Source organism: Rhipicephalus microplus, unplaced genomic scaffold (assembly GCF_043290135.1).
Source record: "Rhipicephalus microplus isolate Deutch F79 unplaced genomic scaffold, USDA_Rmic scaffold_12, whole genome shotgun sequence".
NCBI classification, from domain to species: Eukaryota; Metazoa; Arthropoda; class Arachnida; order Ixodida; family Ixodidae; genus Rhipicephalus; species Rhipicephalus microplus.
Window position 1 is genome coordinate 5575238 of NW_027464585.1, and position 23677 is coordinate 5598914.

The window sequence follows — 23677 nt, forward strand, 5'->3', positions numbered from 1 at the left end:
ACTCCACAACTTGAAACACCCAAACTAGATACTCCACAACTACAAATTCCACAACTAAAAACTCCACAACTAGAAACTCCGCAACTAGAAACTCCACAGCTAGAAACTCTACAACTTGAGACTTCGCAACTAAAGAACTCGGCAACTAGAAACTCAACAACTAGAAACTCCACAACTAGAAACACCGCAACTAAAAACTCTGCAACCAGAAATTCCACAGCTAGAAAATCCACATCTAGAAACTCTGCAACTAGAAACTCCACAAATAGAAACTCCACAGCTAGAAAATCCACAACTAGAAACTCCACAACTAGAAACTCCACAACTACTGACTCCGCAACTAGAAACTCTGCAACTAGAAACTCCGCAACTAGAAACTCCACAGCTAGAAACTCCGCAACTAGAAACTCCACAACTTGAAACTCCGCCACTAGAATCTCCACAACTAGAAAACTCCGCAACTAGAAACTTTACAGCTAGAAACTACACAACTTGAGACTTTGCAACTAGAAACTCTGCAACAAGAAACTCCGCAACTAGAAACTCCACAGCTAGTAACTCCGCAACTAGAAACTCCACAAGTTGAAACTCCGCCTCTAGAATCTGCACAACTTGAAAATTCCGCAACTAGAAACTCTGCAACTAGAAACTTCGCAACTAGAAACTCCACAGCTAGAAACTCCACAACTAGAGACTCCACAACTAGAAACTCCAAAACTACGAACCCCACAACTACGAACCCCACAAGTAGAAACTCCACAACTAGAAACTCAACAACTAGAAACTCCACAACTTGAGACTTCGCAACTAGAAACTCCACAACTATAAACTCCACTACTAGAGACTCCACAACTAGAAACTCAACAAGTAGAAACTCCACAACTACGAACCTCACAACTAGAAACTCCACAGCTAGAAACTCCGCAAATAGAAACTCCACATCTTGAAACTCCGCCACTAGAATCTCCACAACTAGAAAACTCCGCAACTAGAAACTCTGCAACTAGAAACTCCGCAACTAGAAACTCCGCAACTGGAAACTTCACAGCTAGAAACTCCACAACTTGAAACACCACAACTAGATACTCCACAACTACAAATTGCACAACTAGAAACTCCATACCAGAAACTCCGAAACTAGAAACTCCGCAGCTAGAAGCTCCACAACTTGAGACTTCGCAACTAGAAACTCGGCAACTAGAATCTCCACATCTAGAAACTCTGCGACTAGAAACTCCGCAACTACAAACTCCGCAACCTGAAACTCCGCAACTAGAAACTCCACAACTAGAAACTCCACAACTTGAAACTCCACAACTAGAGACTCCACAACTAGAAACTCCACAACTATGAACCCCACAACTACGAACCCCCCTAATAGCAACTCCACAACTTGAAACTCCACAACTTGAGACTTCGCAACTAGAAACTCCACAACTAGAAACTCCACTACTAGAGTCTCCACAACTAGAAACTCCACAACTAGAAAGTCCACAACTAGAGACTCTACAACTACAAACTCCACAACTAGAAACTTCACAACTACGAACCTCACAACTAGAAACTCCACAACTAGAAACTTTGCAAATCTAAACTCCACAACTAGAAAACTCCGCAACTAGAAACTCTGCAACTAGAAACTCCGCAACTAGAAACTTCACAGCTAGAAACTCCACAACTTGAAACACCACAACTAGATACTCCACAACTACAAATTGCACAACTAGAAACTCTGCAACTAGAAACTCCGCAGCTAGAAACTCCACAACTTGAGACTTCGCAGCTAGAAACTCGGCAACTAGAATCTCCACAACTAGAAACTCTGCGACTAGAAACTCCGCAGCTACAAACTCCGCAACCTAAAACTCAACAACTGGAGACTGCACAACTAGAGACTCCGCAACTAGAGACTCCACAGCTAGAAACTCCGCAACTAGAAACTCCACAACTTGAAACTCCGCCACTAGAATCTCCACAACTAGAAAACTTCGCAACTAGGAACTCTGCAACTAGAAACTCCGCAACTAGAAACTCCACAGCAAGAAACTCCACAACTAGAAACTCCACAACTAGAGACTCCACAACTTGAAACTCCACAACTACGAACCCCAAAACTACGAACCCCACTATTAGCAACTCCACAACTAGAAACTCCACAACTAGAAACTCCACAACTTGAGACTTCGCAACTGCAAACTCCACAATAAAAACTCCACTACTAGAGTCTCCAAAACTAGAAACTCCACAACTAGAAACTCCGCAACTTGAGACTTCGCCACTAGAAACTCGGCAACTAGAATCTCCACAACTAGAAACTCTGCAACTAGAAACTCCGCAACTAGAAACTCCACAGCTAGAAACTCCACAACTAGAGACTCCTCAACTCGAAACTCCACAACTACAAACCCCACAACTAGAAACTCCACAACTTGAAACTCCACAACTTGAGAGTTCGCAACTAGAAACTCTGCAACTAGAAACTCCACAACTAGAAAACTCCGCAACTAAAAACTCTGCAACTAGAAACTCCGCAACTAAAAACTTCTCACCTAGAAACTCCACAACTTGAAACACCACAACTAGATACTCCACAACTACAAATTGCACAACTATAAACTCCACAACCAGAAACTCCGAAACTAGAAACTCCGCAGCTAGAAAATCCACAACTAGAAACTCCAAAACTAGATACTCCACAACTACAGACTCCGCAACTACAAAACTCCGCAACTAGAAACTCCACAACTAGACGATTCGCAACTATTGACTCTACAACTTCAAAATCCAAAACTATCAACTCCACAACTTGAAACGCCGCTACTAGATACTCCACAACTACAAACTCCACAACTAGAAACTCCACAACTTGGAACTCCGCAACTAGAAACTCCGCCACTAGAATCTCCACAACTAGAAAGTCCGCAACTAGAAACTCTGCATCTAGAAACTCCGCAACTAGAAACTCCACAGCTAGAAACACCACAAATGGAAACCCCACAAGTAGATACTCCACAACTTAGAAACTGCACAACTACGAACCCCACAACTAAGAACCCCACAACTAGAAACTCCACAACTAGAAACTCCGCAACTAGAAACTCCACAGCTAGAAAATCCACAACTAGAAACTCCGCATCAAGAAACTCAGCAAATAGAAACTCCACAACTAGAAACTCCACAACTAGAAACTCAACAGCCAGAGACTCCACAACTAGAGACTGCACATTTATAGATGCCGCAACTTGAAACTCCACAGCTAGAAACTCCGCAACTAGAAACTCCACAACTAGAAACTTTACAACTAGAAACTCCATAACTAGACACTTCGGAACTAGAAACTCCACAACTAGAAACTCCACATCCAGAGACTCCAAAACCAGAGACTGCACAACTAGAGACTACGCCACTAGAAACTCCACAGCTAGAAACTTCGCAACTAGAAACTCCACAAATAGAGACTCCGCCACTAGAAACTCGACAACTTAAAACTCTGCAACTAGAAAATCCGCAACTATAAACTCAAGTAAAAACTCCCCAACTAGAAACTTCGCAACTAGAAACTCCACAACTAGAAAATCCACATTTAGAAACTCCGTAAATAGAAACCCGAAAACTAGAAACTCCACAACTAGAAACTCCACACCTATAAATTCCCCAACTTTAAACTCCACAACTAAAACTCCACAACTTGAAATTCCACAACTAGAAACTCTGCAACTAGAAACTCCTCAACTAGAAACTCCACAGTTAGAAATTCCACAACTATAAACTCCACAACCAGAAACTCCACAACTAGAGACTCCAAAACAAGAGACTGCACAATTAGAGACTCCGCAACTAGATACTCCAAAACTAGGAACTCTGCAACTAGAAAATCTACAACTACAAACTCGAAAACTAAAAACTACAAATAGAAACTCCACAACTAGAAACTCCACAAGTAGACACTTTACAACTAGAAACTCCAAAACTAGAAACTCCACAACTTGAAACACCCAAACTAGATACTCCACAACTACAAATTCCACAACTAAAAACTCCACAATTAGAAACTCCGCAACTAAAACTCCACAGCTAGAAACTCTACAACTTGAGACTTCGCAACTAAAGAACTCGGCAACTAGAAACTCAACAACTAGAAACTCCACAACTAGAAACACCGCAACTAAAAACTCTGCAACCAGAAATTCCACAGCTTGAAAATCCACAACTAGAAACTCTGCAACTAGAAACTCCGCAAACAGAAACTCCACAGCTAGAAAATCCACAACTAGAAACTCCACAACTAGAAACTCCACAACTACTGACTCCGCAACTAAAAACTCCACAACCAGAAACTCCGCAACTAGAAACTCACTCCGCAACTAGAGACTCCACAACTAGAAATTCCACAACTAGAAACTCCACAACTACAGACTCCGCAAATAGAAAACTCCGCAACTAGAAATTCCACAACTAGAAACTCCACAACTTGAAATTTCACAACTAGATACTCCAAAACTACAAATTCCACAACTAAAAACTCCACAACTAGAAACTCCGCAACTAGAAACTCCACAGCTAGAAACTCCACAACTTGAAACACCACAACGAGATACTCCACAGCTACAAATTCCACAACTAGAAACTCCACAACTAGAAATTCCGCAACTAGAAGCTCCGCAACTAGTATCTCCGCAGCAAGAAACTACACGACTTGAGACTTCGCAACTAGAAACTCGGCAACCAGAAACTCAACAACTAGAAACTCCACAACTAGAAACTCCACAGCCAGAAAGTCCACAACTTCAAACCCAACAAATAGATACTCCACAACTACAGACTCCACAACTAGAAACTCCACAACTAGAAACTCCACAACCAGAAACTCCGCAACTAGAAACTCCACAGCTAGAAAATCCACAACTAGAAACTCCAAAACTAGAAACTCCACAACTACAGACTCCGCAACTACAAAACTCCGCAACTAGAAACTCCACAACTAGACGATTCGCAACAAATAACTCTACAACTTCAAAATCCAAAACTATCAACTCCACAACTTGAAACGCCGTGACTAAATACTCCACAACTACAAACTCCACAACTAGAAAACTCCGAAACTAGAAACCCTGCAACTAGAAACTCCACAGCTAGAAACTCTACAACTAGAAACTCCACAAGTAGACACTCCACAACCATAAACTCCACAACTAGAGACTCCACAACTAGAGACTCCACAACTAAAAACTCCACTACTAGAAACTCCACAACTTGAAACTCCGCAACTAGAAACTCCGCAACTAGAAACTCCACGACTAGAAAACTCCGGAACTAGAAACTCTGCAACTAGAAACTCCGCAACTAGAAACTCCACAACCCTAAACTCCACAACTATAAACCCCACAACTACAAAATCCACAACTAGAAACTCCGCAACTAGAAACTCCCTAACTAGAAGCTCCGCAACTAGAAACTCCACAGTTAAAAACTCCATGACTTTAGACTTCGCAACTAGAAACTCGACAACTAGAAACTCAACTACTAGAAACTCCACAACTAGAAAACTTCGCAACTAGAAACTCTGCAACTAGAAACTCCGCAACTAGAAACTCCACAGCTAGAAACTCCACAACTAGAAACTCCACAACTAGAGACTCCACACCTTGAAACTCCACAACTACGAACCCCAAAACTACGAACCCCACTATTAGCAACTCCACAACTAGAAACTCCACAACTAGAAACTCCACAACTTGAGACTTCGCAACTACAAACTCCACAACTAAAAACTCCACTACTAGAGTCTCCAAAACTAGAAACTCCACAACTAGAAACTCCGCACTTGAGACTTCGCAACTAGAAACTCGGCAACTAGAATCTCCACAACTAGAAACTCTGCAACTAGAAACTCCGCAACTAGAAACTCCACAGCTAGAAACTCCACAACTAGAGACTCCACAACATGAAACTCCACAACTTGAGAGTTCGCAACTAGAAACTCCAACTCTAGAAACTCCACAAGTAGAGACTCCACAACTAGAAACTCCACAACTAGAAACTCTGCAACTAGAAACTCCACAACTAGAAAACTCCGCAACTAAAAACTCTGCAACTAGAAACTCCGCAACTAAAAACTTCTCACCTAGAAACTCCACAACTTGAAACACCACAACTAGATACTCCACAACTACAAATTGCACAACTAGAAACTCCACAACCAGAAACTCCGAAACTAGAAACTCCGCAGCTAAAAAATCCACAACTAGAAACTCCAAAACTAGATACTCCACAACTAGAGACTCCGCAACTACAAAACTCCGCAACTAGAAACTCCACAACTAGACGATTCGCAACTATTGACTCTACAACTTCAAAATCCAAAACTATCAACTCCACAACTTGAAACGCCGCTACTAGATACTCCACAACTACAAACTCCACAACTAGAAACTCCACAACTTGGAACTCCGCAACTAGAAACTCCGCCAATAGAATCTCCACAACTAGAAAGTCCGCAACTAGAAACTCTGCATCTAGAAACTCCGCAACTAGAAACTCCACAGCTAGAAACACCACAAATGGAAACCCCACAAGTAGATACTCCACAACTTAGAAACTGCACAACTACGAACCCCACAACTAAGAACCCCACAACTAGAAACTCCACAACTAGAAACTCAACAACTTGAGACTTCGCAACTAGAAACTCGACAACTAGAAACTCAACAACTACAAACCTCACAACTAGAAACTCCACAACTAGAAACTCCGCAACTAGAAACTCCACAGCTAGAAAATCCACAACTAGAAACTCCGCAACAAGAAACTCAGCAAATAGAAACTCCACAACTAGAAACTCCACAACTAGAAACTCAACAGCCAGAGACTCCACAACTAGAGACTGCACATTTAGAGATGCCGAAACTTGAAACTCCACAGCTAGAAACTCCGCAACTAGAAACTCCACAACTAGAAACTTTACAACTAGAAACTCCATAACTAGACACTTCGGAACTAGAAACTCCACAACTAGAAACTCCACATCCAGAGACTCCAAAACCAGAGACTGCACAACTAGAGACTACGCCACTAGAAACTCCACAGCTAGAAACTTCGCAACTAGAAACTCCACAAATAGAGACTCCGCCACTAGAAACTCGACAACTTAAAACTCTGCAACTAGAAAATCCGCAACTATAAACTCAAGTAAAAACTCCCCAACTAGAAACTTCGCAACTAGAAACTCCACAACGAGAAAATCCACAACTAGAAACTCCGTAAATAGAAACCCGAAAACTACAAACTCCACAACTAGAAACTCCACACCTATATATTCCCCAACTTTAAACTCCACAACTAAAACTCCACAACTTGAAACTCCACAACTAGAAACTCTGCAACTAGAAACTCCTCAACTAGAAACTCCACAGTTAGAAATTCCACAACTATAAACTCCACAACCAGAAACTCCACAACTAGAGACTCCAAAACAAGAGACTGCACAATTAGAGACTCCGCAACTAGATACTCCAAAACTTGGAACTCTGCAACTAGAAAATCTACAACTACAAACTCGGAAACTAAAAACTACAAATAGAAACTCCACAACTAGAAACTCCACAAGTAGACACTCCACAACTAGAAACTCCACAACTAGAAACTCCACAACTTGAAACACCCAAACTAGATACTCCACAACTACAAATTCCACAACTAAAAACTCCACAACTAGAAACTCCGCAACTAAAACTCCACAGCTAGAAACTCTACAACTTGAGACTTCGCAACTAAAGAACTCGGCAACTAGAAACTCAACAACTAGAAACTCCACAACTAGAAACACCGCAACTAAAAACTCTGCAACCAGAAATTCCACAGCTTGAAAATCCACAACTAGAAACTCTGCAACTAGAAACTCCGCAAATAGAAACTCCACAGCTAGAAAATCCACAACTAGAAACTCCACAACTAGAAACTCCACAACTACTGACTCCGCAACTAAAAACTCCCCATCAAGAAGCTCCACAATTAGAAACTCCACAACTAAAAACTCCACAACTAGAAACTCCACAACTAGAAACTCCACAACTTGAAACTCCGCAACTAGAAACTCCGCAACTAGAAACTCCACAACTAGAAAACTCCGAAACTAGAAACCCTGCAACTAGAAACTCCACAGCTAGAAACTCCACAACTAGAAACTCCACAAGAAGACACTCCACAACTAGAAACTCCACAACTAGAGACTCCACAACTAGAGACTCCACAACTAAAATCTCCACAACAAGAAACTCCACAACTTGAATCTCCGCAACTAGAAACTCCGCAACTAGAAACTGCACAACTAGAAAACTCCGCAACTAGAAACCCTGCAACTAGAAACTCCACAGCTAGAAACTCCACAACTTCAAACTCCGCAACTAGAAACTCCACAACTACAGACTCCAGAACTAGAGACTGCACAACTAGAGACTCCGCCACTAGAATCTCCACAGCTAGAAACTTTGCAACTAGAAACTCTACAACTAGAGACTCCGCAACTATAAACTCTACAACTTGAAGTTCCACAACTAGAAACTCCACAACTAGAAATTCCACAACTTGAGACTCAACAACTAGAGACTCCTCAACTAAAAGCTCCACAACTAGAAACTCCGTAACTAGAAATTCCACAACTAGAAACTCGACAACTACAGACTCCGACACTAGAAAACTCCGCAACTAGAAACTCTACAACTAGAAACTCCACAACTTGAAAGCCCACAACTAGATACTCCACAACAACAAACTCCACAACTAGAAACTCCACAACTAGAAACTCCACAACTTGAAGCTCCACAACTAGAAACTCCGCAACTAGAAACTCCACAACTAGAAAACTCCGCAACTAGAAACTCTACAACTAGAAACTCCGCCACTAGAAACTCCACAACTTGAAACACCACAACTATATATTCCACAGCTACAAATTCCACAACTAGAATCTCCGCAAATAGAAACTCCGCAAATAGAAACTCAACTACTAGAAAATCCACAACTAGAAACTCCACAACTAGAAACTCCACAATTTGAAACCCAACAAATAGATACTCCACAACTACAGACTCCACAACTAGAAACTCCACAACTAGAAACTTCACAACAAGAAACTCCGCAACTAAAAACTCCGCAACTAGAAACTCCACAGCTAGACAATCCACAACTAGAAACGCCACAACGAGAAACTCCACGACTTGAAACTCCGCAACTAGAAACTCCGCAACTAGAAACTCCACAACTAGAACTTCCGCAACTAGAGACTCAACAACTAGAGACTCCTCAACTAAAAGCTCCACAACTGGAAACTCTACAGCTAAAAACTCCACAACTAGAAACTCCACAACTAGAAACTCCGTAACTAGAAACCCGAAAACTAGAAACTACACAACTAGAAACTCCACACCTATTAATTCCACAACTTTAAACTCCACAACTAAAACTCCACAACTAGAAACTCCACAACTAGAAACTCTGCAACTAGAAACTCCGCAACTAAAATCTCCACAGTTAGAAATTCCACAACTATAAACTCCACAACCAGAAACTCCACAACTAGAAACTCCAAAACTAGAGACTGCACAATTAAAGACTACGCAACTAGATACTCCAAAACTAGGAACTCTGCAACTAGAAAATCTACAACTACAAACTCGAAAACTAAAAACTACAAATAGAAACTCCACAACTAGAAACTCCACAAGTAGACATTCCACAACTAGAAACTTCACAACTAGAGACTCCACAACTGAAAACTCCACAACTAGAAACTCCGCAACTAGAAACTCCGCAACTAGAAACTTCACAGCTTGAAACTCTACAACTTGAGACTTCGCAACTAAAGAACTCAGCAACTAGAAACTCAACAACTAGAAACTCCACAACTAGAAACACCGCAACTAAAAACTATGCAACCAGAAATTTCACAGCTACAAAATCCACAACTAGAAACTCTGCAACTAGAAACTCTGCAAATAGAAACTCCACAGCTAAAAAATTAACAACTAGAAACTCCACAACTAGAAACTCCACAACTTGAAAGTCCACAACTAGATACTCCACAACTAGAAACTCCACAGCTAGAAACTGTACAACTTGAGACTTCGCAACTAAAGAACTCGGCAACTAGAAACTCAACAACTAGAAACTCCACAACTAGAAACACCGCAACTAAAAACTCTGAAACCAGAAATTCCACAGCTAGAAAATCCACAACTAGAAACTCTGCAACTAGAAACTCTGCCAATAGAAACTCCACAGCTAAAAAATTAACAACTAGAAACTCCACAACTAGAAACTCCACAACTTGAAAGTCCACAACTAGATACTCCACAACTACAAACTCCACAACTAGAAACTCCACAACGAGAAACTCCACAACTTGAAGCTCCACAACTAGAAACTCCGCAACTAGAAACTCCACAACTAGAAAACTCCGGAACTAGAAACTCTGCAACTAGAAACTCCGCAAATAGAAACTCCACAACTTGAAACACCACAACTATATACTCCACAACTACAAAATCCACAACTAGAAACTCCGCAACTAGAAACTCCGCAACTAGAAACTTCACAGCTAGAAACTCCATGACTTGAGATTTCGCAACTAGAAACTCGGCAACTGGAAACTCAACTACTAGAAACTCAACAACTAGAAACTCCACAACTTGAAACCCAACAAATAGATACTCCACAACTACAGACTCCAGAACTAGAAACTCCACAACCAGAAACTCCACAACTAAAAACTCCGCAACTAGAAACTCCACAGCTAGAAAATCCACAACTAGAAACTCCACAACTTGAAACTCCGCAACAAGAAACTCCGCCACTAGAATCTGCACAACTAGAAAACTCCGCTACTAGAAACTCTGCAACTAGAAACTCCGCAACGAAAAACTCCACAGCTAGAAACTCCACAACTGGAAACTTCCCAACTAGAGACTTCACAACTAGAAACTCCACAACTACGAACTCCACAACTACGAACCCCACAACTAGAAACTCCGCAACTAGAAACTCCACAGCTAGAAAATCCACAACTAGAAACTCCACAACTAGAAACTCCACAACAACTGACTCCGCAACTAGAAACTCCACAACCAGAAACTCCGCAACTAGAAACTCACTCCGCAACTAGAAACTCCACAGCTAGAAACTCCACAACTGGAAACTCCACAACTAGAGACTGCAAAACTAGAAACTGCACAACTACGAATCCCACAACTACGAACCCCAGAACTAGAAGCTCCACAACTAGAAACTCCACAACTTGGAACTCCGCAACTAGAAAACTCCGGAACTAGAAACTCTGCAGCTAGAAACTCCGACACTAGAAAACTCCGCAACTAGAAACTCCACAACTAGAAACTCCACAACTTGAAAGCCCACAACTAGATACTCCACAACAACAAACTCCACAACTAGAAACTCCACAACTAGAAACTCCACAACTTGAAGCTTCACAACTAGAAACTCCGCAACTAGAAACTCCACAACTAGAAAACTCCGCAACTAGAAACTCTGCAACTAGAAACTCCGCCACTAGAAACTCCACAACTTCAAACACCACAACTATATATTCCACAGCTACAAATTCCACAACTAGAATCTCCGCAAATAGAAACTCCGCAAATAGAAACTCAACTACTAGAAAATCCACAACTAGAAACTCCACAACTAGAAACTCCACAATTTGAAACCCAACAAATAGATACTCCACAACTACAGACTCCACAACTAGAAACTCCACAACTAGAAACTTCACAACAAGAAACTCCGCAACTAAAAACTCCGCAACTAGAAACTCCACAGCTAGACAATCCACAACTAGAAACGCCACAACGAGAAACTCCACGACTTGAAACTCCGCAACTAGAAACTCCGCAACTACAAACTCCACAACTAGAACTTCCGCAACTAGAGACTCAACAACTAGAGACTCCTCAACTAAAAGCTCCACAACTGGAAACTCCACAGCTAAAAACTCCACAACTAGAAACTCCACAACTAGAAACTCCGTAACTAGAAACCCGAAAACTAGAAACTACACAACTAGAAACTCCACACCTATTAATTCCACAACTTTAAACTCCACAACTAAAACTCCACAACTAGAAACTCCACAACTAGAAACTCTGCAACTAGAAACTCCGCAACTAGAATCTCCACAGTTAGAAATTCCACAACTATAAACTCCACAACCAGAAACTCCACAACTAGAAACTCCAAAACTAGAGACTGCACAATTAAAGACTACGCAACTAGATACTCCAAAACTAGGAACTCTGCAACTAGAAAATCTACAACTACAAACTCGAAAACTAAAAACTACAAATAGAAACTCCACAACTAGAAACTCCACAAGTAGACATTCCACAACTAGAAACTTCACAACTAGAGACTCCACAACTGAAAACTCCACAACTAGAAACTCCGCAACTAGAAACTCCGCAACTAGAAACTCCACAGCTAGAAACTCTACAACTTGAGACTTCGCAACTAAAGAACTCGGCAACTAGAAACTCAACAACTAGAAACTCCACAACTAGAAACACCGCAACTAAAAACTCTGCAACCAGAAATTTCACAGCTACAAAATCCACAACTAGAAACTCTGCAACTAGAAACTCCGCAAATAGAAACTCCACAGCTAAAAAATTAACAACTAGAAACTCCACAACTTGAAAGTCCACAACTAGATACTCCACAACTAGAAACTCCACAGCTAGAAACTGTACAACTTGAGACTTCGCAACTAAAGAACTCGGCAACTAGAAACTCAACAACTAGAAACTCCACAACTAGAAACACCGCAACTAAAAACTCTGAAACCAGAAATTCCACAGCTAGAAAATCCACAACTAGAAACTCTGCAACTAGAAACTCTGCCAATAGAAACTCCACAGCTAAAAAATTAACAACTAGAAACTCCACAACTAGAAACTCCACAACTTGAAAGTCCACAACTACATACTCCACAACTACAAACTCCACAACTAGAAACTCCACAACGAGAAACTCCACAACTTGAAGCTCCACAACTAGAAACTCCGCAACTAGAAACTCCACAACTAGAAAACTCCGGAACTAGAAACTCTGCAACTAGAAACTCCGCAAATAGAAACTCCACAACTTGAAACACCACAACTATATACTCCACAACTACAAAATTCACAACTAGAAACTCCGCAACTAGAAACTCCGCAACTAGAAACTCCACAGCTAGAAACTCCATGACTTGAGATTTCGCAACTAGAAACTCGGCAACTGGAAACTCAACTACTAGAAACTCAACAACTAGAAACTCCACAACTTGAAACCCAACAAATAGATACTCCACAACTACAAACTCCAGAACTAGAAACTCCACAACCAGAAACTCCGCAACTAAAAACTCCGCAACTAGAAACTCCACAGCTAGAAAATCCACAACTAGAAACTCCACAACTTGAAACTCCGCAACAAGAAACTCCGCCACTAGAATCTGCACAACTAGAAAACTCCGCTACTAGAAACTCTGCAACTAGAAACTCCGCAACGAAAAACTCCACAGCTAGAAACTCCACAACTAGAAACTCCACAACTACGAACTCCACAACTACGAACCCCACAACTAGAAACTCCGCAACTAGAAACTCCACAGCTAGAAAATCCACAACTAGAAACTCCACAACTAGAAACTCCACAACAACTGACTCCGCAACTAGAAACTCCACAACCAGAAACTCCGCAACTAGAAACTCACTCCGCAACTAGAGACTCCACAACTAGAAATTCCACAACTAGAAACTCCACAACTACAGACTCCGCAACTAGAAAACTCCGCAACTAGAAACTTCACAACTTGAAAGTCCACAACTAGATACTCCAACACTACAAACTCCACAACTAGAAACTCCACAACTAGAAACTCCACAACTTGAAGCTCCACAACTAGAAACTCCGCAACTAGAAACTCCTCAACTAGAAAACTCCGGAACTAGAAACTCTGCAACTAGAAACTCCGCAACTAGAAACTCCACAACGTGAAACACCACAACTATATACTCCACAACTACAAAATCCACAACTAGAAACTCTGCAACTAGAAACTCCGCAACTAGAAACTCCACAGCTAGAAACTCCACAACTGGAAACTCCACAACTAGAGACTCCAAAACTAGAAACTGCACAACTACGAACCCCACAACAACGAACCACAGAGCTAGAAGTTCCACAACTAGAAACTCCGCAACTAGAAGCTCCGCAACTAGAAGCTCCGCAACTAGAAACTCCACAGCTAGAAACTCCACGACTTGAGATTTCGCAACTAGAAACTCGGCAACTAGAAACTCAACTAATAGAAATTCAACAACTAGAAACTCCACAACTAGAAACTCCACAACTTGAAACCCAACAAATAGATACTCCACAACTACAGACTCCACAACTAAAAACTCCACAACCAGAAACTCCGCAACTAAAAACTTCGCAACTAGAAACTCCACAGCTAGAAAATCCACAACTAGAAACTCCACAACGAGAAACTTCACAACTTGAAACTCCGCAACTAGAAACTCCGCCACTAGAATCTCCACAACTAGAAAACTCCACAACTAGAAACTCTGCAACTAGAAACTCCGCTACTAGAAACTCCACAGCTAGAAACTCCACAACTGGAAACTCCACAACTAGAGACTGCAAAACTAGAAACTGCACAACTACGAATCCCACAACTACGAACCCCAGAACTAGAAGCTCCACAACTAGAAACTCCACAACTTGGAACTCCGCAACTAGAAAACTCCGGAACTAGAAACTCTGCAGCTAGAAACTCCGCAACTAGAAACTCCACAACTTGAAACACCACAACTATATACTCCACAACTACAAAATCCACAACTAGAAACTCCGCAACTAGAAACTCCGCAACTAGAAACTCCACAGCTAGAAACTCCACGACTTGAGATTTCGCAACTAGAAACTCGGCAACTGGAAACTCAACTACTAGAAACTCAACAACTAGAAACTCCACAACTAGAAACTCCACAACTTGAAACCCAACAAATAGATCCTCCACAACTACAGACCCAAGAACTAGAAACTCCACAACCAGAAACTCCGCAACTAAAAACTCTGCAACTAGAAACTCCACAGCTAGAAAATCCACAACTACAAACAACACAATTAAAACTCCGCAACTAGAAACTCCGCCACTAGAATCTCCACAACTAGAAAACTCCGCTACTAGAAACTCTGCAACTAGAAACTCCGCAACGAAAAACTCCACAGCTAGAAACTCCACAACTGGAAACTCCCCAACTAGAGACTTCACAACTAGAAACTCCACAACTACGAACTCCACAACTACGAACCCCACAACTAGAAACTCCACAACTAGAAACTCCACAGCTAGAAAATCCACAACTAGAAACTCCACAACTAGAAACTCCACAACCAGAAACTCCGCAACTAGAAACTCACTCCGCAACTAGAGACTCCACAACTAGAAATTCCACAACTAGAAACTCCACAACTACAGACTCCGCAACTAAAAAACTCCGCAACTAGAAACTTCACAACTTGAAAGTCCACAACTAGATACTCCACAACTACAAACTCCACAACTAGAAACTCTACAACTAGAAACTCCACAACTTGAAGCTCCACAACTAGAAACTCCACAACTAGAAACTCCACAACTAGAAAACTCCTGAACTAGAAACTCTGCAACTAAAAACTCCTCAACTAGAAACTCCACAACTTGAAACACCACAACTATATACTCCACAACTACAAAATCCACAACTAGAAACTCTGCAACTAGAAACTCCGCAACTAGAAACTCCACAGCTAGAAACTCCACAACTGGAAACTCCACAACTAGAGACTCCAAAACTAGAAACTGCACAACTACGAACCCCACAACAACGAACCCCAGAGCTAGAAGCTCCACAACTAGAAACTCCGCAACTAGAAGCTCCGCAACTAGAAACTCCACAGCTAGGAACTCCACGACTTGAGATTTCGCAACTAGAAACTCGGCAACTAGAAACTCAACTACTTGAAATTCAACAACTAGAAACTCCACAACTAGAACTCCACAACTTGAAACCCAACAAATAGATACTCCACAACTACAGACTCCACAACTAGAAACTCCACAACCAAAAACTCCGCAACTAAAAACTTCGCAACTAGAAACTCCACAGCTAGAAAATCCACAACTAGAAACTCCACAACGAGAAACTCCACAACTTGAAACTCCGCAACTAGAAACTCTGCCACTAGAATCTCCACAACTAGAAAACTCCACAACTAGAAACTCTGCAACTAGAAACTCCGCAACTAGAAACTCCACAGCAAAAACTCCACAACTGGAAACTCCACAACTAGAGACTGCAAAACTAGAAACTGCACAACTACGAATCCGACAACTACGAACCCCAGAACTAGAAGCTCCACAACTAGAAACTCCACAACTTGGAACTCCGCAACTAGAAACTCCGCCACTACAATCTCCACAACTAGAACACTCCGCAACTAGAAACTCTGCATCTAGAAACTCCGCAACTAGAAACTCCACAGCTAGAAACAACACAAATGGTAACTCCTCAACTAGAGACTCCACAACTAAAACTGCACAACTACGAACCCCACAACTACGAACCCCACAACTAGAAACTCCACAACTAGAAACTCCACAACTTAAGACTTCGCAACTAGAAACTCTACAACTAGAAACTCCACAACTAGAAACTCCACAACTAGAAACTCCGATACTAGAAACTCCGCAACTTTAAAATCCACAGCCAGAAACTCCACAACTAGAAACTCCACAACTAGAAACTCCGCAACTAGAAACTCCACAACTAGAACTTCCACAACTAAAGACTCAACAACTAAAGACCCCTCAACTAAAAGCTCCACAACTAAAAACTCCACAACTAGAAACTCCGTAACTAGAAACTCGAAAACTAGAAACTCCACACCTATGAATTCCACAACTTGAAACTCCACAACTAAAACTTCACAACTAGAAACTCCACAACTAGAAACTCTGCAACAAGAAACTCCGCAACTAGAAACTCTGCAACTAGAAACTCCGCAACTAGAATCTCCACAGCTAGAAACTCCACAACTAGAAACTCCACAACTAGAAACTCCACAACTAGAGACTCCAAAACTAGAGACTGCACAGCTAGAAACTCCACAACTTGAGATTTCGCAACTAGAAACTCGGCAACTGGAAACTCAACTACTAGAAACTCAACAACTAGAAACTCCACAACTAGAAACTCGACAACTTGAAACCCAACAAATAGATACTCCACAACTACAGACTCCAGAACTAGAAACTCCACAACCAGAAACTCCGCAACTAAAAACTCCGCAACTAGAAACTCCACAGCTAGAAAATCCACAACTAGAAACTCCACAATTGAAACTCCGCAACTAGAAACTCCGCCACTAGAATCTCCACAACTAGAAAACTCCGCTACTAGAAACTCTGCAACTAGAAACTCCGCAACGAAAAACTCCACAGCTAGAAACTCCACAACTGGAAACTCCCCAACTAGAGGCTTCACAAGTAGAAACTCCACAACTACGAACTCCACAACTACGAACCCCACAACTAGAAACTCCGCAACTAGAAACTCCACAGCTAGAAAATCCACAACTAGAAACTCCACAACTAGAAACTCCACAACCAGAAACTCCGCAACTAGAAACTCACTCCGCAACTAGAGACTCCACAACTAGAAATTCCACAACTGGAAACTCCACAACTACAGACTCCGCAACTAGAAAACTCCGCAACTAGAAACTTCACAACTTGAAAGTCCACAACTAGATACTCCACAACTACAAACTCCACAACTAGAAACTCCACAACTAGAAACTCCACAACTTGAAGCTCCACAACTAGAAACTCCGCAACTAGAAACTCCACAACTAGAAAACTCCGGAACTAGAAACTCTGCAACTAGAAACTCCGCAACTAGAAACTCCACAACTTGAAACACCACAACTATATACTCCACAACTACAAAATCCACAACTAGAAACTCTGCAACTAGAAACTCCGCAACTAGAAGCTCCGCAACTAGAAACTTCACAGCTAGAAACTCCACGACTTGAGATTTCGCAACTAGAAACTCGGCAACTAGAAACTCAACTACTAGAAATTCAACAACTAGAAACTCCACAACTAGAAACTCCACAACTTGAAACCCAACAAATAGATACTCCACAACTACAGACTCCACAACTAGAAACTCCACAACTAGAAACTCTGCAACTAGAAACTCCGCAACTAGAAACTCCACAGCAAAAACTCCACAACTGGAAACTCCACAACTAGAGACTGCAAAACTAGAAACTGCACAACTACTAATCCGACAACTACGAACCCCAGAACTAGAAGCTCCACAACTAGAAACTCCACAACTTGGAACTCCGAAACTAGAAACTCCGCCACTACAATCTCCACAACTAGAACACTCCGCAACTAGAAACTCTGCATCTAGAAACTCCGCAACTAGAAACTCCACAGCTAGAAACAACACAAATGGTAACTCCTCAACTAGAGACTCCACAACTAGAACTGCACAACTACGAACCCCACAACTACGAACCCCACAACTAGAAACTCCACAACTAGAAACTCCACAACTTAAGACTTCGCAACTAGAAACTCTACAACTAGAAACTCTACAACTAGAAACTCCACAACTAGAAACTCCACAACTAGAAACTCCGATACTAGAAACTCCGCAACTATAAAATCCACAGCCAGAAACTCCACAACTAGAAACTCCACAACTAGAACTTCCACAACTAAAGACTCAACAACTAGAGACTCCTCAACTAAAAGCTCCACAACTAAAAACTCCACAACTAGAAACTCCGTAAATAGAAACTCGAAAACTAGAAACTCCACACCTATGAATTCCGCAACTTGAAACTCCACAACTAAAACTTCACAACTAGAAACTCCACAACTAGAAACTCTGCAACAAGAAACTCCGCAACTAGAAACTCTGCAACTAGAAACTCCGCAACTAGAATCTCCACAGCTAGAAACTCCACAACTAGAAACTCCACAATTAGAAACTCCACGACTAGAGACTCCAAAACTAGAGACTGCACAGCTAGAAACTCCCCAACTTGAGACTTCGCAACTAAAGAACTCGGCAACTAGAAATTCAAACACTAGAAACTCCACAACTAGAAACTCCACAACTACTGGCTCCGCAACTAGAAACTCGACAACCAGAAACTCCGCAACTAGAAACTCACTCCGCCACTAGAGACTCCACAACTTGAAATTCCACAACTAGAAACTCCACAACTTGAAACTCTACAACTAGAAACTCCACAACTAGAAATTCCACAACTAGAGACTCAACAACTAGAGACTCCTCAACTAAGAGCTCCACAACTAGAAACTCCGTAACTAGAAATTCCACAACTAGAAACTCCACAACTACAGACTCCGCGACTAGAAAACTCCGCAACTAGAAACTCCACAACTAGAAACTCCACAACTTGAAAGCCCACAACTAGATACTCCACAACTACAAACTCCACAACTAGAAACTCCACAACTAGAAACTCCACAACTTGAAGCTCCGCAACTAGAAACTCCGCAACTAGAAACTTCACAACTAGAAAACTCCGCAACTAGAAACTCTGCAACTAGAAACTCCGCCACTAGAAACTCCACAACTAGAAACTCCACAACTTGAGACTTCGCAACTAGAAACTCTACAACTAGAAACTCCACAACTAGAAACTCCACAACTAGAAACTCCGATACTAGAAACTCCGCAACTATAAACTCCACAGCCAGAAACTCCACAATTAGAAACTCCACATCTAGAAACTCCGCAACAAGAAACTCCGCAACTAGAAACTCCACACATAGAACTTTCACAACTAGAGACTCAACAACTAGAGACTCCTCAACTAAAAGCTCCACAACTAAAAACTCCACAACTAGAAACTCCGTAACTAGAAACTCGAAAACTAGAAACTCCACACCTATGAATTCCACAACTTGAAACTCCACAGCTAAAACTTCAAAACTAGAAACTCCGCAACTAGAAACTCTGCAACAAGAAACTCCGCAACTAGAAACTCTGCAACTAGAAACTCTGCAACTAGAATCTCCACAGCTAGAAACTCCACTACTATAAACTCCACAACTAGAAACTCCACAACTAGAGACTCCAAAACTAGAGACTGCACAAATAGAGACTCCGCAACTAGAAAGTCCACTACTAGCGACTCCGCAACTACAAACTCGACAACTTGAAACTTTGCAACTCGAAACTGTGGAGCTAGAAAATCCACAACTATAAACTCAAGTAGAAACTCCCCAACTAGAAACTTCGCAACTAGAAATTCCGCAACTAGAAAATCCACAATTACAAACTTCACAACTAAAAACACCCCAACAAGAAACTTCACAACAAGAAACTGCACAACTAGGAACTCTGCAACTAGAAAATCTACAACTACAAACTCGAAAAATAAAAACTACAAATAGAAACTCTACAACTAGAAACTCCACAACTAGAAACTCCACAAGTAGACACTCCACAAACAGAAACTCCACAACTAGAGACTCCACAACTAGAGACTCCACAGCTAAAAACTCCACAACTAGAAACTCCGCAACTAGAAACTCAACAACTAGAAATTCCACAGCTAGAAACTCCACAACTTGAGACTTCGCAACTAAAGAACTCGGCGACTAGAAACTCCACAACTAGAAACTCCACAACTAGAAACTCCGCAACTAGAAACTCCGCAACTAGAAACTCTGCAACTAGAAACTCCGCAACTAGAAACTCCACAGCTAGAAACTCCACAACTTGAAACACCAAAACTAGATACTCCACAACTACAAATTCCGCAACTAGAAACTCCGCCACTAGAAGCTCCGCAACTAGAAACTCCGCAGCTAGAAACTCCACGACTTGAGACTTCGCAACTAGAAACTCGGCAACAAGAAACTCAACGACTAGAAACTCCACAACTAGAAACTCCGCAGCCAGAAACTCCATAACTTGAAACCCAACAAATAGATACTCCACAACTACAGACTCCACGACTAGAAACTCCAAAACTAGAAACTCCGCAACTAGAAACTCCGCAACTGGAAACTTCACAGCTAGAAACTCCAACAACTTGAGATTTCGCAACTAAAGAACTCGGCAACTAGAAATTCAAACACTAGAAACTCCACAACTAGAAACTCCACAACTTAAGACTTCGCAACTAGAAACTCTACAACTAGAAACTCCACAACTAGAAACTCCACAACTAGAAACTCCGATACTAGAAACTCCGCAACTATAAAATCCACAGCCAGAAACTCCACAACTAGAAACTCCACAACTAGAAGTTCCACAACTAAAGACTCAACAACTAGAGACTCCTCAACTAAAAGCTCCACAACTAAAAACTCCACAACTAGAAACTCCGTAACTAGAAACTCGAAAACTAGAAACTCCACACCTATGAATTCCACAACTTGAAACTCCACAACTAAAACTTCACAACTAGAAACTCCACAACTAGAAACTCTGCAACAAGAAACTCCGCAACTAGAAACTCTGCAACTAGAAACTCCGCAACTAGAATCTCCACAGCTAGAAACTCCACAACTAGAAACTCCACAACTAGAAACTCCACGACTAGAGACTCCAAAACTAGAGACTGCACAGCTAGAAACTCCACAACTTGAGACTTCGCAACTAAAGAACTCGGCAACTAGAAATTCAAACACTAGACACTCCACAACTAGAAACTCCACAACTACTGGCTCCGCAACTAGAAACTCGACAACCAGAAACTCCGCAACTAGAAACTCACTCCGCCACTAGAGACTCCACAACTTCAAATTCCACAACTAGAAACTCCACAACTTGAAACTCTACAACTAGAAACTCCACAACTAGAAATTCCACAACTAGAGACTCAACAACTAGAGACTCCTCAACTAAGAGCTCCACAACTAGAAACTCCGTAACTAGAAATTCCACAACTAGAAACTCCACAACTACAGACTCCGCGACTAGAAAACTCCGCAACTAGAAACTCCACAACTAGAAACTCCACAACTTGAAAGCCCACAACTAGATACTCCACAACTACAAACTCCACAACTAGAAACTCCACAACTAGAAACTCCACAACTTGAAGCTCCGCAACTAGAAACTCCGCAACTAGAAACTTCACAACTAGAAAACTCCGCAACTAGAAACTCTGCAACTAGAAACTCCGCCACTAGAAACTCCACAACTAGAAACTCCACAACTTCAGACTTCGCAACTAGAAACTCTACAACTAAAAACTCCACAACTAGAAACTCCACAACTAGAAACTCCGATACTAGAAACTCCGCAACTATAAACTCCACAGCCAGAAGCTCCACAATTAGAAACTCCACATCTAGAAACTCCGCAACAAGAAACTCCGCAACTAGAAACTCCACACATAGAACTTCCACAACTAGAGACTCAACAACTAGAGACTCCTCAACTAAAAGCTCCACAACTAAAAACTCCACAACTAGAAACTCCGTAACTAGAAACTCGAAAACTAGAAACTCCACACCTATGAATTCCACAACTTGAAACTCCACAGCTAAAACTTCACAACTAGAAACTCCACAACAAGAAACTCTGCAACAAGAAACTCCGCAACTAGAAACTCTGCAACTAGAAACTCTGCAACTAGAATCTCCACAGCTAGAAACTCCACTACTATAAACTCCACAACTAGAAACTCCACAACTAGAGACTCCAAAACTAGAGACTGCACAATTAGAGACTCCGCAACTAGAAAGTCCACTACTAGCGACTCCGCAACTACAAACTCGACAACTTGAAACTTTGCAACTCGAAACTGTGGAGCTAGAAAATCCACAACTATAAACTCAAGTAGAAACTCCCCAACTAGAAACTTCGCAACTAGAAATTCCGCAACTAGAAAATCCACAATTACAAACTTCACAACTAAAACACCCCAACAAGAAACTTCACAACAAGAAACTCCACAACTAGGAACTCTGCAACTAGAAAATCTACAACTACGAACTCGAAAAATAAAAACTACAAATAGAAACTCTACAACTAGAAACTCCACAACTAGAAACTCCACAAGTAGACACTCCACAAACAGAAACTCCACAACTAGAGACTCCACAACTAGAGACTCCACAGCTAAAAACTCCACAACTGGAAACTCCGCAACTAGAAACTCAACAACTAGAAATTCCACAGCTAGAAACTCCACAACTTGAGACTTCGCAACTAAAGAACTCGGCGACTAGAAACACCACAACTAGAAACTCCACAACTAGAAACTCCGCAACTAGAAACTCCGCAACTAGAAACTCTGCAACTAGAAACTCCGCAACTAGAAACTCCACAGCTAGAAACTCCACAACTTGAAACACCAAAACTAGATACTCCACAACTACAAATTCCGCAACTAGAAACTCCGCCACTAGAAGCTCCGCAACTAGAAACTCCGCAGCTAGAAACTCCACGACTTGAGACTTCGCAACTAGAAACTCGGCAACAAGAAACTCAACAACTAGAAACTCCACAACTAGAAACTCCACAGCCAGAAACTCCATAACTTGAAACCCAACAAATAG